We start from the raw sequence: 18,576 nt of genomic DNA on the forward strand, positions 1-18,576 counted from the left end.
ACGCTGCTTAAAATCCCTAACCAAGCTTTTGGTAATGCAAATATAGAGAAAGCTCTGGTTCGGGGTGATGAGTAGTGCAGGGATTTGTTCTTGGTCCTCGTTGCATATAGCAATGGGATATAGCGAAGTCTTTCTTGTAACATTACAGCATTTGGCCAAGGTCGCTGGTTTATGGTGACTGACTTCGTCAAATTCCATTTTAGTTATGTTAGTTTCTGACATTATTAATGGGATCACAGTCCACGATTCTTTCCATTTCTCTGTGGAAATGGCAAACCAGTAGTCTTGCTGATAACATCAAGCTATAAGGGTAGGTGATAAGTATGAGAGAGATTGATAGCACACTTAAGAGACCTGGATCCATGAATGGATGGAAAATGGAATGGCAAATGGTTTGTAAAATGGATAAATGTAAGGGAAACATGAAGCATTAGCAAAGATGGAAAATGGACAAAAGAGTAGCTAATCATTTCAAAACCGTTAGCAACAAGACTGAAAGTCAATGTGCAGCTGTTATCAGCAAGGCACAGAACTGGTGAACAAGGTTAATTAGCCTCGGACAAGATTTGAAATGAGAAGGAATTGTTACGCCTCAGAAAATTCTGGGAATGTGGTATGGAACCGCTGACAAAACATTGGAGAAGGTAGGCTTTGATTTGTGTCCGCAGAAATCTTTAGAAAAGGAACTAGACACATTTCTGGCTTGGATTTTGACTGAGGACTGTGAAATATAGCTATAGATACAGATGTGTGGAATGTTAGCACTTCTTGGGTCATCGCAGGACCAGGGCAAAGCAAGTAATTTACAATGTTTAATGTAGCAAGGAAGATTGTTTATTCTGGAGCTTTACTTGAATTCACTTTAGGGAATCTGGTAAAACTTTGTAGAGTCTTTCCTCAGAGATTAAATGGGTTGGGTAGAGGCCATGATAATGTGGTTTACCTATATATGTGGAATGAGTAGGTTTGATTGACCAAAAGGCATGTTCTTGTTTCTCGTGTTCCTGAAAGTGAGTATCTCCTACCAGCTAGTGTTTATGATAGTCTTTAACAATACCTAATGGAACTATTTCCCTCTGCACTTCCCTTCTCCTTTATTCAGTTGCTGAACCTGTGCAAATCCATATATAATCGGTGGCAAAGTGGGTCGGAATGCCAACCCTCCTGGATTGTCCTGGAGTTGCCACGAATTGAATATTAATCTCCTGGACACTGCTGCGGGAAGAAGGCAAATGGCATGTTGGCCTTCATAGCGAGAGGATTTGAGTATCGGAGCAGGGAGGGCTTACTGCAGATGTACAGGGCCTTGGTGAGACCACACCTTGACTATTGTGTGCAGTTTTGGTTTCCTAATCTGAGGAAGATAATCTTGCTATTGAGGGAGTGCAACGAAGGTTCACCAGACTGATTCCCGGGATAGCAGGACTGACATATGAAGAAAGACTGAATCGACTAGACTTATAGTCACTGGAATTTAGAAAAATGAGAGGGGATCTCATAGAAACATATAAAATTCTGATGGGATTGGACAGGTTAGATGCAGGAAGACTGTTCCCGGTGTTGAGGATGTCCAGAACGAGGGGTCACAGTCTAAGGATAAGGGGTAAGCCATTTAGAACCGAGATGAGGAGAAACTTCTTCACTCAGAGAATTGTGAACCTGTGGAATTCCCTACCACGGAAAGTTGTTGAGGCCAGTTCGTTAGATATATTCAAAAGGGAGTTAAATGTGGCCCTTACAGTTAAATGGATCAAGGGGTATGGAGAGAAAGCAGGAATGGAGTACTGAAGTTGCATGATCAGCCATGATCTTATTGAATGGTGGTGCAGGCTCGAAGGGCGAATGACCTACTCCTGCACCTATTTTCTATGTTTCTAACCCAGGGAAAAAAAATCATAGTTAAAACAATTGTTTTCATTTTTTAGTTGTAAAAATATAGGAGTTGGGGTAAAAGGCTGTTTGACAATCGATAATCATCCAGTTGAGAGATGATCTCATTGAAATTCAAACATGAGATCCTCTCAGTTGCTGAAGTCACCACCTGCGAATATGAATTAGTAATCTTGACACCGCTATTGTGCAGCCATCCTTAAATACAGATTTAAATCCTCCCCAGTTAATGACCTATTTTGCCAGTCAGCACATGGCTCACCATTAAGGCCTCAAAGTCTTGAGCAGTTAGATAAACAGCAAGAAGATATGACCACCTTTCGCTACCCAAAGAGCCCACGAGGAAATAGATGCGACATCCACAAGAGATTAAAAGTTTTCATCCCACAAGTCTATCAGTGTTGGTGGACAACAGCCAGTTGCTGTAGGAACTACTCACCTCTCTAAAACTGACTGATGAACAGCTCATTGAGGAATTTCTAAGTGGCCCCTGTTGTTTTCATGGGGTGTAGGATGGTGGAAATACGAATTCTGCTATGGTGAGGATGAAGGAGCTGGAAAAAGCATCATAGTGGTTGGAACCGAGAATAAAGAAGAGCACATCACGTGGGCTGCAAAAAATTCAGCAAGGTCTTACAAATAGAGAGAAGATGGAACACAGAAAATGAGGGAGGTTTCACATTTTTACAGAAACGGTGATCCTTGTGATTTGACAGGAAAACCACGACAAGTAGTTGTAAAATTGAAGTGTAAGGAATCAGAGTCTCCTCGTGCAGTCATAATTTACATGCTTGAGCCAAAAACCTGGCAATACATTCTGCGGGTGGAATCACTGGTAATTTGTAAAATTCTGGATACAGCTGATGAAAATAGATTGCTTTCAGTCCCCAGCTAAACGACTGAACAGACTACATTTTTGTCGGTAGAACAAAATTTACAGTGTTGACTATTTGTGGGAATAAATACACAGATTTAGTGCAATATTTCATTATCAGCATTTATTACATATCAGTTGCTTTTTAAAATGGACACCTGGAAATAAGTATTTGATGGACATTTATATCTAAATAGCATAAGGAAACAGTGGAGTAAGCCATCCACTGTGATGCGTGGTTGTAAATACACTGTATAAAAAGAAGTAGACTGCATTGCGATACCTTTGAACTTGTATAACGCTTGAAATGATACTTGAAACTTGTACATCTGATGTGCTAAGTGTAATTTTATAAAAATGTAAATTTTAAATTTAAACTTTTTTCCAGAAAAAAAAAATAAGGGCCTTACTAGGGTAGATGCTGGAGAATCTAGAACTAAGGGTCGCAGACTCAGAATAAAGGGTCTGAGATGAGGAGAAATTTCTTCACTCAGTGGGTGGTGAATATTTGGAATTCTCTATCCCAGTGGGCGGTGGAGGCTCAGTCGTTGAGTATATTCAAGACAGAGGAATTGAGGGACATGGGGATAGTGCGGGAAAAGGAGCTGAGGTGGAAGATCAGCCATGATCTCATTGAATGGCGGAGCAGGCTCGAGCGGCCGAATGGTCAACTCCTGCTCCTATTTCTTATGTTCTTATTGTGAGTCATGAAGAACCTGTTCACTTTCTAATTGGCACGGGAAGATGGTGTGCCATGGGGATGGACGTTTTGGACAAGAAATGGCAGGAGCATGGGGGCAGGGCAGTGAGAGGCAGGGTGTCATGTGTTGAAACCTCCAGGAATACATCCAACCACAGTTGGCAACCCTAAGAGCGGGTTATTCATTAATGATAACGGTAAGATTGATGCCACTATAAAGTATACTGACATTATCAAATGGAGGAAAAAAAACTCCCGTTTTTTGATTCACTGGCTTGATGCTCCATCTCAAATATTTTTATTTATTTATTAATAATATTGCCGGTTTCCCGATATAATTGGGTCGAGACACCATTGGGACCCCTATGGAATGTTGGGCCTCCAGTCTTATTTACCTCTGGTATTCCTTAAGCCAGCTTGCTCTCCTGTTAATTCTGTCATGCCTTTCATCCATACACACTCTGAGATAACTTTCAAAGTTCACCATCATGCCAGAATGGCACGTCAGAATTATTTGAAGGTTGACTGGGGATTTGGTCCATTTATCAGGCCAATTATCTTTTTTCCTTGTTGTATGAAGGTGAGTGGAAGATAGAGGGGGTTATTTTGGTGAAACTGTGAAAACAGGTGCTAAATGAGTGCTGTGCTAATAAGACATGTCAGTTTGAAGGTCTAGATTTAGCACACAATTTTGGTCCTAATTTCTGATTACTATAATTTGAACTTGCCTGGAGGCGCTAAATCAGACACCTGCAAGTTTAGCACTCAAGTGCTGATTAGACACTATTTTCGTGGAGCAGTATATGTGGGCACCTTGCACCCACTTCCACTGAAGGCGTGGAGTGCTGTGGCTGGCACACAGTGACATGTTGCAGGATAGCTCAGGGACCGAGGAGATTCTCGGACGTGGCATTGGAGGTCCTGGTGGAGGAAGTCCAGATGAGGAAGGATGTCCTGTACCCACGGGGGCGGTGGGGGGGAAGGATTCCACCTTATCCTCCTCACCATCCTGTCTCTCTCTCCTGCAGCAGCTGGTGCTACTCTGCCTGGCCTCATCTCCTCCTCGTATTCCTCATCCAGATCAAGGGGGACCCCGAGCAAGATACCCATGACCACGCACTTCCTTTTCTCCTGGTGACCCTTACAAGCTGTCCAATAAGGTGGAGTAGCACAACACTATTCTTCTGAGGTGAAGTCCTTCGAGAATTTGGAGAACAAATTTGCACAGTGTGTTGGTGACATCTTGACAAAGTGTGCCAGGAAGTCTCCCGCTGTGTTTCAGAGGTCCTCTAAACAGCTCTGGCAGCAAGTGAACAGGAAATGGTCAGTATCCCATTAAGTAGAGCTAGAAATTCACATAAATGCCTTTTATTCCCAAACAGCTGTTCGATGTTAGGAGCGGGCTTTACGACAAGCATGAGCCACCATAATGCTGTGCAGCCTCCTCATTGAGTGCGAGCTGGCATTTTACATGGCGATCAGTCCTTTAACACCAGCTAAACTGGTGTTTCAGCTGAAGACCCCTTGGCCACCTCAAAGGATCCTAATCGCCTGAACGTGCTGCTGAAAATCGCCCCCAGGTACTTTGCTTTTTTCTGTTGCCTTCAGCGATTCTGCTAGCAATTTATTCCTGTTCCCTCCCTTTTTATTTCCTTTAGATGCCAAGGAATTGTTGTGCCGGGAAGTGGACTGATTTCTGTTTTTTTGCACTTACTGTCAGTATGTCGCATTTCCAAGCCAGTTATTACAGGGATCAGACGTAGGGTAAAACTCCTTTCACACTGCTCCAACAAATCCCAGAGACTAGAGATCTTATGGCTGCTCTCATCAAAATTGCCAATTAGTCCCAAAATACTGCCAAACTGTGGTGATTATGTCCCTTGGAATCCCATCCACCGAATGGGACTGGTGACATCCATTTCTTCTGTATAACTCATTACCAACGAGATTTTTCACCCTGTCTGATTTAAGACCCAGAGATGAAAGGATAATTTTTGACACACCGCACTCCCACAAAACGGCTGCTCTTCGGTTTGTGAGTTTCGGCATTGCTTGTCAAACTTCAGACGGTAAAGTTGGGAGCTTTCTCATGTCAGATCTTTGTAGTTACGCATACATTCACCTTAAGGGATTCTATTGTGCTGCTAATTTGAGTGGATTAACATTTTATGGCCTAGAAATTTGGTTGTGTGGGCGCTACAGGTGCCAAGTTAGGTCCAAAGTGATGTCTGAGCAGCGCGCGGGCCACGCCAGTTGCCATTTTGGTGAGGGTGGTAGTTTGGCCGTTTGGAGCATGCGTCGGGGATGATGGTAAGTAGGTAGATCATGATGTCAATCAGCGTGCAACACTGACATTTTCGGCGTCATCACCCTGTATTAACCTCGCACGGCTGAATGTGCATTCAGCAGCAGGAAGGACCACCCCACAAGCGCTATTTAAAGGGATTGTGAACAACTTTCCGATAACTCGTTTTGGATTTCTCTGCACTGTGTAAGTTTGTGGAACTGTGTGGAGTTTTCTAGAGTTGTTTAAAGTTGTTGAGGTGACGAGGAGAGGTGCTGCAAGTGGAGAAAGACTTGCTTCTGACTTCAGGGGTTCCGGTCAGACCACTTTCTCCCAGTCATTATGAAAGAGAAATCATGGTTAACAAATTTATTAGAGTTTTGTGAGGATGTAATTAGCAGGGTAGATAAAGGGGAACCAGTGGATATCAAATATTTGGATATCCAAAAGTCATTCGATAAGGTGCCACATAAAAGGTTGCTACGCAAGATAAAGGCTCATGGGGTTGGGGGTAATATATTAGCTTGGATAGAGGATTGGTTAATGAACAGAAAACAGAGCGTAGGGATAAATGGGTTATTTTCCAGATGGCAGGCAGTAACTAGGACCAGTGCTGGGGCCTCAGCTATTTAGGTGGGAAAGTAAGCTGTAAGGAGGACACAAAGAGTCGATAAAGGGATATGGACGGGTTAAGTGAGTGGGCAATAAGGTGGCAGATGGAGTATAATGTGAGGATCTGTGAGATTATTCACTTTGGTAGGAAGAATATAAAAACAATATTTTTTAATTGGTAAGAAACTATTAAATGTTGGTGTTCAGAGAGATTTGGGTGTCCTTGCACAGCAAACACAGAGAGTAAGCATGCAGATACAGCAAGCAATTAGGAAGGCGAATGGTATGTTGGTCTTTATTGCAAGGAGGTTGGAGTACAAGAGTAAGGAAGTCTTACTACAATTGTACAGGGCCTTGCTGAGACCACACCTGGAGTACTGTGCACAGTTTTGGTCTCCTTATCTGAGAAAGGATATACTTGCCTTGGAGGCGGTGCAACGGAGGTTCACTAGATTGATTCCTGGGATGAGAGGGCTGTCTTATGAGGAGAAATTGTGTAGATTGGGGCTATACTCTCTGGAGTTTACATAAAAACATAGAAACATAGAAAATAGGTGCAGGAGTAGACTGTGACCCCTGGTTCTTGACTTCCCCAACATTGGGAACATTCTTCCTGCATCTAACCTGTCTAAACCCGTTAGAATTTTAAACGTTTCTATGAGATCCCCTCTCATTCTTCTGAACACCAGTGAATACAAGCCCAGTTGATCCAGTCTTTCTTGATATGTCAGTCCCGCCATCCCGGGAATCAGTCTGGTGAACCTTCGCTGTACTCCCTCAATAGCAAGAATGTCCTTCCTCAAGTTAGGAGACCAAAACTGTACACAATGCTCCAAGTGTGGCCTCACCAAGGTCCTGCACAACTGTAGCAACACCTCCCTGCCCCTGTACTCAAATCCACTCGCTATGAAGGCCAACATGCCATTTGCCTTCTTAACTGCCTGCTGTACCTGCATGACAACCTTCAATGACTAATGTACCATGACACCCAGGTCTCGTTGCACCTCCCCTTTTCCTAATCTGTCACCATTCAGATAATAGTCCGTCTCTCTGTTTTTACCACCAAAGTGGATAACCTCACATTTATCCACATTATACTTTAGCTGCCATGCATTTGCCCATTCACCTAACCTATCCAAGTCACTCTGCAGCCTCATAGCATCCTCTTCGCAACTCACACTGCCACCCAACTTAGTGTCATCCGCAAATTTGGAGATACTGCATTTAATCCCCTCGTCTAATCATTAATGTACAATGTAAACAGTTGGGGCCCCAGCACAGAACCTTGCGGCACCCCACTAGTCACTGCGTGCCATTCTGAAAAGTACCCATTTACTCCTACTCTTTGCTTCCTGTCTGACAACCAGTTCTCAATCCACGTCAGCACACTACCCCCAATCCCATGTGTTTTAACTTTGCACATTAATCTCTTGTGTGGGACCTTGTCGAAAGCCTTCTGAAAGTCCAAATACACCACATCAACTGGTTCTCCCTTGTCCACTCAACTGTAAACATCCTCAAAGAATTCCAGAAGATTTGTCAAGCATGATTTCCCTTTCACAAATCCATGCTGACTTGGACCTATCATGTCACTCTTTCCAAATGCGCTGCAATGACATCTTTAAAAATTGATTCCATCATTTTACCCCCTACCGATGTCAGGCTGACCAGTCTATAATTCCCTGTTTTCTCTCTTCCTCCTTTTTTAAAAAGTGTGGTTACATTGGCTATCCTCCACTCCATAGGAACTGATCCAGAGTCTATGGAATGTTGGAAAATGACTGTCAATGCATCTGCTATTTCCAAGGCCACCTCCTTAAGTTAGAAGAATGAGAGGTGATTTCATTGAAATGTATAAGATTCTGAGGGAGATTGACAGTATTGTGTTCCTAACACAGATAAGGTTAAACACAGGGAGGTTAAAGTAACAGTGACCTCAATCTTTAATAAGACACTCCAGAGTGCGGAACAGGCCTTAGGGGCCGGCTTATATACAATGCAGATCCCTTGGGACTTCAGGGGATGAGCTCCCTGGTGGTGGAATATGGGAGTGCATGCTTTACAGATACACAACATCACTCCTCCCAAAAGTCAAAGTGAAAACTATTTACAAGGTGAGGCGGTCGGGAGCCTTTCTTTCCCTGGTGGACCGCCTCGGTACAAATGTCTGTTCTGGTCTGTTGGCTGTGCCCTCGCTGGGCTGGCATGTTGTTGGCTCTGCAGGGCTGCTGGGTGAGCCTGGCCTTGCTGGGCTGTTGGGCGTGATGGGTTAGTTTTCCTGGTCCGGCGTGGTGTCGTTGATCCTATGGGCGTGTGGTGTGGGCTCGAAAAAGGTGGTGCTGCTGTGGGTTGTTCAGGGCAGTCTGTGAACCGCAGCCTCGTTTGGTCCAGGTGCTTTCTGCAAATTTGTCCATTGTCTAGTTTGACTACAAACACCCTATTCCCTTCTTTAGCTATCACCGTGCCCGCGATCCACTTGGGACCATGTCCATAGTTTAACACATACACAGGATCATTCAGATCAATTTCCCGTGACACAGTGGCGCGACCATCGTTTACATTTTGTTGCTGTCGCCTGCCCTCTACCTGATCGTGCAGGTTGGGGTGAACCAGCGAGAGTCTGGTTTTAAGTGTCCTTTTCATGAGCAACTCAGCTGGGGGCACCCCTGTGGGTGAGTGGGGTATCATGCGGTAGCTGAGCAGTACTCGGGACAGGCGGGTTTGGAGTGAGCCTTCTGTGACTCTTTTAAGGCTCCGTTTGATGATTTGTACTGCCCGCTCTGCCTGCCCATTGGAGGCTGGTTTAAACGGGGCCAAGGTGACATGTTTGATCCCATTGCGGGTCATGAATTCTTTAAATTCGACACTGGTGAAACATGGCCCGTTGTCACTGACCAGTATGTCAGGCAGGCCATGGGTGGCAAACATGGCTCTCAGGCTTTCAATGGTGGTGGTGGTGGTGCTTCCCGACATTATTTCACATTCAATCCATTTTGAAAAAGCATCCACCACCACCAGGAACATTTTACCGAGAAACGGGCCCGCATAGTCGACATGGATCCTCGACCATGGTCTGGAGGGCCAGGACCACAAACTTAGTGGTGCCTCTCTGGGCGCGTTGCTCAAATGAGCACATACGTTGCATTGCCGTACATAGAAACATAGAAAATAGGTGCAGGAGTAGGCCATCCGGCTCTTCGAGCCTGCACCACCATTCAATAAGATCATGGCTGATCATTCCTTCAGTACCCCGTTCCTGCTTTCTCTCCATACCCCTTGATCCCTTTCGCCGCAAGGGCCACAGCTAACTCCCTCTTGAATATATCCAATGAACTGGCATCAACAACTCTCTGCGGTCGGGAATTCCATAGGTTAACAACTCTCTGAGTGAAGAAGTTCCTCCTCATCTGAGTCATAAATGACTTACCGCTTATCCTAAGACAATGTACCCTGGTTCTGGACTCCCCAACATCGGGAACATTCTTCCTGCATCTAACCTGTCCAGTCCCGTCAGAATTTTATATGTTTCTATGAGATCCCCTCTCATCCTTCTAAACTCCAGTGAATACAGGCCCAGTCGATCCAGTCTCTCCTCATTTCTCAGTCCTGCCATCCCAGGAATCAGTCTGGTGAACCTCCGCTGCACTCCCTCAACAGCAAGAATGTCCTTCCTCAGATTAGGAGACCAAAACTGAACACAATATTCCAGGTGGGGCCTCACCAAGGCCCTGTACAACTGCAGTAAGACTTCCCTGCTCCAATACTCAAATCCCCTTGCTATGAAGGCCAACATACCATTTGCCTTCTTCACCGCCTGCTGTACCTGTATGCCAACCTTCAATTACTGATGAATCATGACACCCAGGTCTCGCTGCATCTCTCCTTTTCCTAATCTGCCGCCATTCAGAAAATATGCTGCCTTCGTGTTTTTGCCCCAAAGTGGATAACCTCACATTTATCCACCTTATACTGCATCTGCCATGTATTTAACCACTCGCCTAACCTGTCCAAATCACCCTGCAGTGTCTTAGCATCCTCCTCACAGCTCACACCGCCACCCAGTTTAGTGTCGTCTGCAAACTTGGAGATATTATACTCAATTCCATCATCCAAATCATTAATATATATTGTAAAGAGCTGGGGTCCCAGCACTGAGCCCTGCGGCACTCCACTAGTCACTGCCTACCATTCTGAAAAGGACCCATTAATCCCGACTCTCTTCTTCCTGTCTGCCAACCAGTTCTCTATCCACGTCAGTACATTACCCCCAATACCATGTGCTTTGATTTTGCACACCAATCTCTTGTGTGGGACCTTGTCAAAAGCCTTTTGAAAGTCCAAATGCACCACATCCACTGGTTCTCCCCTGTCCACTCTACTAGTTGCATCCTCAAAAAATTCCAGAAGATTTGTCAAGCATGATGTCCCCTTCATAATTCCATGCTGACTTGGACCAATCCTATCACTGCTTTCCAAATGTGCTGCTATTTCATCCTTAATGATTGATTCCAACATTTTCCCCACTACTGATGTCAGGCTAACTGGTCTATAATTTCCAGTTTTCTCTCTCCCTCCTTTGTTAAAAAGTGGTGTTACATTAGCAACCCTCCAGTCCATAGGAACTGATCCAGAGTCGATAGACTGTTGAAAAATTATCACCAATGCATCCACTATTTCTAGGGCCACTTCCTTAAGTACTCTGGGATGTAGACTATTAGGCCCTGGGGATTTATCGGCCTTCAATTCCATCAATTTCCCCAACACAATTTCCCGCCTAATAAGGATATCCTTCAGTTCCTCCTTCTCACGAGACCTTCGGACCCCTAGTACATCGGGAAGGTTATTTTTGTCTTCCTTTGTGAAGACAGAACCAAAGTACCTGTTCAATTGATCTGCCGTTTCTTTGTTCCCCATTATAAATTCACTCGATTCCAACTGCAAGGGATCAACGTTTGTCTTCATTAATTTTTTTCTCTTCACATATTTATAGAAGCTTTTGCAGTCATTTTTTATGTTTCTGGCAAGCTTCCTCTCGTACTCTATTTTCCCCCTCATAATTAAACCCTTTGTCCCCCTCTGCTGAATTCTAAATTTCTCCCAGTCCTCCAGCTTGCTACTTTTTTGAGCTAATTTGTATGCCTCTTCCTTGGATTTAACACTATCCTTAATTTCCTTTGTTAGCCACAGTTGAGCCACCTTCCCGGTTTTATTTTTACTCCAGACAGGGATGTACAATTGTTGAAGTTTGTCCATTTGATCTTTAAAGGTTTGCCATTGCCTATCCACCGTCAACCCTTTAAGTATCATTTGCCAATCTAATCTAGCCAATTCGCGCCTCATACCATCAAAGTTACCTTTCCTTAAGTTCAGGACCCTAGTCTCTGAATTAACTTTGTTACTCTCCATCTTAATAAAGAATTCTACCATATTATGGTCACTCTTCCCCAAGGGGCCTCGCACAACAAGATTGCTAATTAGTCCCTTTGTCATTACACATCACCCAGTCGAGGATGGCCAGCTCCCTGGTTGGTTCCTCGACATATTGGTCTCGAAATCCATCCCTAATACACTCCAGGAAATCCTCCTCCACCTCATTGCTACCAGTTAGGTTAGCCCAATCAATATGTAGATTAAAGTCGCCCATGATTACTGCTGTACCTTTATTGCACACATCCCTTATTTCTTGTTTGATGCTGTCCCCAACCTCACTACTACTATTTGGTGGCCTGTACACAACTCCCACTAGCGTTTTCTGCCCTTTGGTATTCCGTAGCTCCACCCATACCGATTCCACATCGTCCAAGCTAATGTCCTTCCTTACAATTGCATTAATTTCCTCTTTAACCACCAATGCCACCCCGCCTCCTTTTCCTTTCTGTCTATCCTTCCTAAATGCTGAATACCCCTGGATGTTGAGTTCCCAGCCTTGGTCACCCTGGAGCCATGTCTCCGTGATGCCAATCACATCATACCCGTTAACTGCTATCTGTGCAGTTAATTCGTCCACCTTATTCCGAATACTCCTCGCATTGAGGCACAGAGCCTTCAGGCTTGTCTTTTTAACACACTTTAACCCTTTAGAATTCTGCTGTAAAGTGGTCCTTTTTGTTTTTTGCCTTGGGTTTCTCTGCCCTCCACTTTTACTATTCTCCTTTCTATCATTTGCTTCTGTCTCCATTTTATTCCCCTCTGTCTCCCTGCATAGGTTCCCATCCCCCTGCCTTATTAGTTTAACTCCTCCCAAACAGCACGAGCAAACACTCCCCCTAGGACATTGGTTCCGGTCCTGCCCAGGTGCAGACCGTCAGGTTTGTACTGGTCCCACCTCCCCCAGAACCGGTTCCAATGTCCCAGGAATTTGAATCCCTCCCTTCTGCACCACTGCTCAAGCCATGTATTCATCTGAGCTATCCTGCGATTCCTAATCTGACTACCAAGTGGCACTGGTAGCAATCCTGAGATTGCTACTTTTGAGGTCCTACTTTTTAATTAAACTCCTAGCTCCCTAAATTCATCTTGTAGGACCTCATCCCATTTTTTACCGATATCGTTAGTACCTATATGCACCACGACAACTGGCTGTTCACCCTCCCTTTTCAGAATGTCCTGAACCCGCTCCGAGACATCCTTGCCCCTTGCACCAGGGAGGCAACATACCATCCTTGAGTCTCGGTTGCGGCTGCAGAAACGCCTATCTATTCCCCTTACAATTGAATCTCCTATCACTATTGCTCTCCCACTCTTTTTTCTACCCTCCTGTGCAGCAGAGCCAGCCACGGTGCCACGAACCTGGCTGCTGCTGCTCTCCCCTGATGAGTCATCCCCCTCAACAATACCCAAAGCGGTGTATCTGTTTTGCAGGGGGATGACCGCAGGGTACCCTGCACAACCTTCCTTGCACTGCTCTTCCTGTTGGTCGTCCATTCCCTATCTGGCTGTGGACCCATTACCTGCGGTAAGACCAACTCACTAAATGTGCTATTCACATCATTCTCATCATCGTGCATGCTCCCAGAGTGAATCCACCTGCAGCTCCAGTTCCGCAACACGGTTCGTCAGGAGCTGGAGGCGGATCCACTTCCCGTACACGTAGTCATCAGGAACACCGGAGGCGTCCCTGATTTCCCACTGGAGGAGCATAACACGTGTCCGAGCTCTCCTGCCATGACTTAACCCCTAGATTAACTTAAATTGGCAACAACAATGCTAAAGGTTACTTACTGAAATAGAAAAGAAAAAGAAAAGCTACTTACCAATCACCAGCCAATCACTTACCCCCTTGGCTGTGACATTACTTTTCGATTTCTTTTTCCTTCTTTTTTGCCTTCTCTCCCCCATAGCAGCTGTACAAGCTCCGCCTTTATTGGCCTCACTCACGCTGCTCTCACCTCTCACCGACTGCCGCCGCCTCAGGAACTCCCGCTGGGCCTTTATAGGCCTCACTCACACTGCTCCCACCTCTCGCCGACTGCCGCTGCCTCAGGAACTCCCGCTGGGCCTTTATAGGCCTCACTCACACTGCTCTCACCTCTCACCGACTGCCGCTGCCTCAGGAACTCCCGCTGGGCCTTTATAGGCCTCACTCACACTGCTCCCACCTCTCACCGACTGCCGCCGCCTCAGGAACTCCCGCTGGGCCTTTATAGGCCTCACTCACGCTGCTCCCGCCTCTCGCCGACTGCCGCCGCCTCAGGAACTCCCGCTGGGCCTTTATAGGCCTCACTCACGCTGCTCCCGCCTCTCGCCGATTGCCGTCTAGGACTCTAAGTCAGAGTCGATAACGGGCCACCACATGTGGGATCTGGCTATCGCTTTCATCATTACTATACCCGCGTCTGTGCTGTGGAGATCCAAGATGAACGTCTCGCTGCCCTTTTTTGGTAGCACTACGCGGTTACCCCACAACAGGCAGTCTGCCTGAATGGACAGCTCGTCCTTTCGCCACAGGAATGCCTTGATTGACTCTTGCATTTCAACGGGGATGCTGGCCCAGCTCCCATGCAGCACACAGTTTTTTACGAGGGACAGCAGAGGATCTTGGCTGGTCCAAGTCCTAATCTGGCGGGCTGTGACAGGTGATTTATCATTTTCAAAAGCTTCCATGACCATCAACAAGTCTGCAGGCTGCGCCATTTCCACCCCCGTGGTGGGCAATGGTAGTCGACTGAGAGCATCCGCACAGTTCTCAGTGCCTGGCCTGTGGCTGATGGTATAGTTATACGCTGATAGCGCGAGTGTCCACCTTTGTATGCGGGCTGAGGCATTAGTATTTATCCCCTTGGATATGAGGGGCTTGTGATTGGTTTCCAGCTCAAATTTGAGGCCAAACAGGTACTTATGCATTTTCTTTACCCTGAACACACACGTTAATGCCTCTTTCTCAATCATGCTGTAGGCCCTCTCAGCCTTAGACAAGCTCCTGGAAGCATAGGCGACAGGTTGCAACTTCCCTGCAACGTTAGCTTGTTGTAATCCACACCGACTCTATACGATGACACGTCACATGCTAGCACAAGCCTTTTACACGGGTTATACAATGCAAGCAGTTTGTTGCAGCATAAAATGTTTCTGGCTTTCTCAAAAGCAATTACTTGGTTTTTACCCCATATCCAGTTCTCACCTTTGTACAGTAAGGGTGCTTAACCCCGGTAGGAAGTTATCAAAATAGTTGAGGAGTCCCAGGAACGCCCGCAGCTCCGTGACATTCTGTGGTCTGGGTGCTTTCCTGATAGCTTCTGTCTTCTTGGTGTCTGTGGGCCGAATGCCGTCCGCCGCGATCTTTCTCCCCAAAAACTCCACTTCTGTTGCCATGAAGACGCATTTCGACCTCTTCAGCCGCAGCCCTACGCGATCCAGTCACTGGAGGACCTCCTCCTGGTTTTGTAGGTGCTTGGCAGTGTCCTGACCCGTGACCAATATGTCATCCTGAAAGACCACCATGTGTGGTACCGACTTGAGTAGGCTCTCCATGTTTCTTTGGAAGATCGCTGTAGCCGACCGAATTCCAAACGGGCATCTGTTGTAGATGAACTGTCCCTTGTGTGTGTTGATGCAGATGAGGCCCTTCGAAGACTCCTCCAGCTCCTGCATCATGTAGGCCGAAGTCAGGTCAAGCTTGGTGAACGTCTTGCCTCCGGCCAGCGTCGCAAATAGGTCGTCTGCCTTAGGTAGCGGGTATTGGTCTTGCAGCGAGAAACGATTAATAGTTACTTTATAATTGCCGCATATCCTGACCGTGCCATTACTGGAACAATGGGGCTGGCCCACTCGCTGAATTCCACTGGGGAGATGATGCCCTCGCTTTGCAGCCTGTCCAGCTCAATTTCCATTCTCTCCCTCATCATGTGAGGTACCGCTCGCGACTTGTGGTGAATGAGTCGTGCCTCAGGTGGATCCGCACCTTCGCCCCGGAAAAGTTTCCAATTCCTGGCTCAAAAAGGGAAGGAAGTTTTTTTAAAACCTAGGTACATGAGGCCTCATCGACATGTGATACCCCTCAGATGTCATCCTAGTTCTAGCGGACTTTGCCCAGCCAGCTCCTTCCAAGCAGTGTGGGGCCATCGCCTGGTACAATCCAGAGTTGCAGTTCTTGCACTGTGCCCTCATAGGTGACCTTGACCATGGCGCTGCCCAGGACAGTGATGAGCTCTTTGGTGTATGTTCTCAGTTTCGTGTGGATGGGGCTCAGGTCTGGTCTGAGTGCCTTGTTGCACCATAGTCTCTCAAACATCTTTTTCTCATGATGGATTGGCTAGCGCCAGTGTCCAGTTCCATGGCTATGCGTAAGCCATTCAATTTTACATTTAGCATTACAGGTGGACATTTCGTCGAAAATGTGTGCACCCCGTGTACTTCAGCATCTGCCTCCTCTCTCTGAGGCTCGAAATTGCTTTGATCCACCATGGACCGATCTTCCTCTGCCACGTAGTAGTTAGCAAGCTTTGCAGAGCTTGCCGCTCATCTGCAAGCTCGTTGGAGGTGCCCCATTGTTCCACAGCTCTTGCAAACATACCCTTTGATGTGGCATGAATAGGCTGAATGGAAGCCTCCACAACGCCAACAAGGTGTGAATTGTCTTGCATTCATCCTTTGTTGTGGACTCTGAGTCATCTGGGTCACCTGAGGCCTGCTGGCAGTTGCAGACTCGTGGTTTCTGCCCTGTACATTTCTGCTCGCAAACACTGTTCCAGTTAATGTATGAACATTGCTAGCACTTGTGTGCTGAGAGATGTGTTTGGTGTTATCACTGGTGGACATAAACGCCTGTGCTATCGCAATGGCCTTACTGAGGGTCGGTGTCTCTACAGTCAAAAGTTTTCGTAGGATGGTCTCATGGCCAATGCCCAGTACAAAAAAGACTGCATTTGCTCCAGATAGCCATCAAACTCACATTGTCCTACAAGTCGCCTTAGTTCGGTGATGTAGCTCGTCACTTCCTGACCTTCAGATCGCTGACACGTGTAGAACCAATACCTCACCATCAGCACGCTCTCCCTCGGGTTAAGATGCTCCTGAACCAGTGTACACAACTCCTCATATGACTTATCTGTGGGTTTCACCGGAGCCAGAGGGTTCTTCATGAGGCTGTAGGTCGGTGCTCCGCAGACCGTGAAGTGGACCGCTCTCCTTTTTGCAGCGCTTTCTTCTCCGTCCAGCTCGTTAGCTACAAAGTACAGTTCCAGCCGTTCGACATAGGCGTCCCAGTCCTCACCCTCCGAGAACTTCTCCAGGATGCCCACAGTTTGCTGCATCTTTGCGTTGGATTCGTATACTCGTCGTCAGTTATTGTGTTCCTAACACAGATGAGACTGCACACAGGGAGGTTAAAGTAACAGTGACCTGAGTCTTTAATAAGACACTCCAGAGTGAGGAACAGGCCTTAGGGGCCGGCTTATATACAGTGCTCCCAAAGGATGCTGGGATCCCTTGGGACTTCAAGGCATGCGCTCCCTGGTGGTGGAACATGGGAGTGCATGCTTTACAGATACACAACAATAAGAACATAAGAAATAGGAGCAGGAGTAGGCAATACGGCCCCTCGAGCCTGCTCCGCCATTCAATAAGATCATGGCTGATCTGATCATGGACTCAGCTCCACTTCCCTGCCCACTCCCCATAACCCCTTATCCCCTTATCATTTAAGAAACTGTCTATTTCTGTCTTAAATTTATTCAATGTCCCAGCTTCCACAGCTCTCTGAGGCAGTGAACCCCACAGATTTACAAACCTCTAGAGAAGAAATTTCTCCTCAGCTCAGTTTTAAATGGGCGGCCCCTTATTCTAAGATCATGTCCTCTAATTCTAGTCTCCCCCATCAGTGGAAACATCCTCTCTGCATCCACTTTGTCAAGCCCCCTCATAATCTTATACGTTTCGATAAGATTATCTCTCATTCTTCTGAATTCCATTGAGTAGAGGCCCAACCTATTCAACCTTTCCTCATAATTCAACCCCCTCATCGCTGGAATCCACCTAGTGAACCTTCTCTGAACTGCCTCCAAAGCAAGTATATCCTTTCGTAAATATGGAAAGCAAAACTGCACGCAGTATTCCAGGTGTGGCCTCACCAATACCCTGTATAACTGTAGCAAGATATCCCTGCTTTTATACTGTGCAAAGTTAAAGCACATGGGATTGGTGGTAGTGTGCTGACGTGGATTGAGAACTGGTTGGCAGACAGGAAGCAAAGAGTAGGAGTAAATGGGTACTTTTCAAAATAGCAGGCAGTGACTAGTGGGGTACTGCAAGGTTCTGTGCTGGGGCCCCAGCTGTTTACATTGTACATTAATGATTTAGATGAGGAGATTAAATGTAGTAGCTCCAAATTTGCGGATGACACTAAGTTGGGTGGCAGTGTGAGCTGCGAGGAGGATGCTATGAGGCTGCAGAGTGACTTGGATAGGTTAGGTGAATGGGCAAATGCATGGCAGCTAAAGTATAATGTGGATAAATGTGAGGTTATCCACTTTGGTGGTAAAAAGAGAGAGACAGACTATCATCTGAATGGTGACAGATTAGGAAAAGGGGAGGTGCAACGAGACCTGGATGTCATGGTACATCAGTCATTGAAGGTTGGCATGTAGGTACAGCAGGCGGTTAAGAAGGCAAATGGCATGTTGGCCTTCATACCGAGGGGATTTTAGTACAGGGGCAGGGAGGTGTTACTACAGTTGTACAGGGCCTTGGTGAGGCCACACCTGGAGTATTGTGTACAGT

The 18,576-nt window shown here is 46.3% G+C and overlaps 1 protein-coding gene and 1 pseudogene across 2 annotated transcripts in view; both read left to right on the top strand.

Annotated features, from left to right (window-relative positions):
• Nucleotides 1-18,576, top strand: part of LOC139274890 (gamma-aminobutyric acid receptor subunit gamma-3) — an 859,347-nt gene that overhangs the window by 400,526 nt on the left and 440,245 nt on the right. The gene's annotated exons all lie outside the window — the stretch shown is intronic.
• Nucleotides 1,989-2,785, top strand: LOC139275338 (endoplasmic reticulum lectin 1 pseudogene; annotated as a pseudogene).

Source organism: Pristiophorus japonicus, chromosome 10, assembly GCF_044704955.1.
Source record: "Pristiophorus japonicus isolate sPriJap1 chromosome 10, sPriJap1.hap1, whole genome shotgun sequence".
Taxonomy (NCBI): domain Eukaryota; kingdom Metazoa; phylum Chordata; class Chondrichthyes; family Pristiophoridae; genus Pristiophorus; species Pristiophorus japonicus.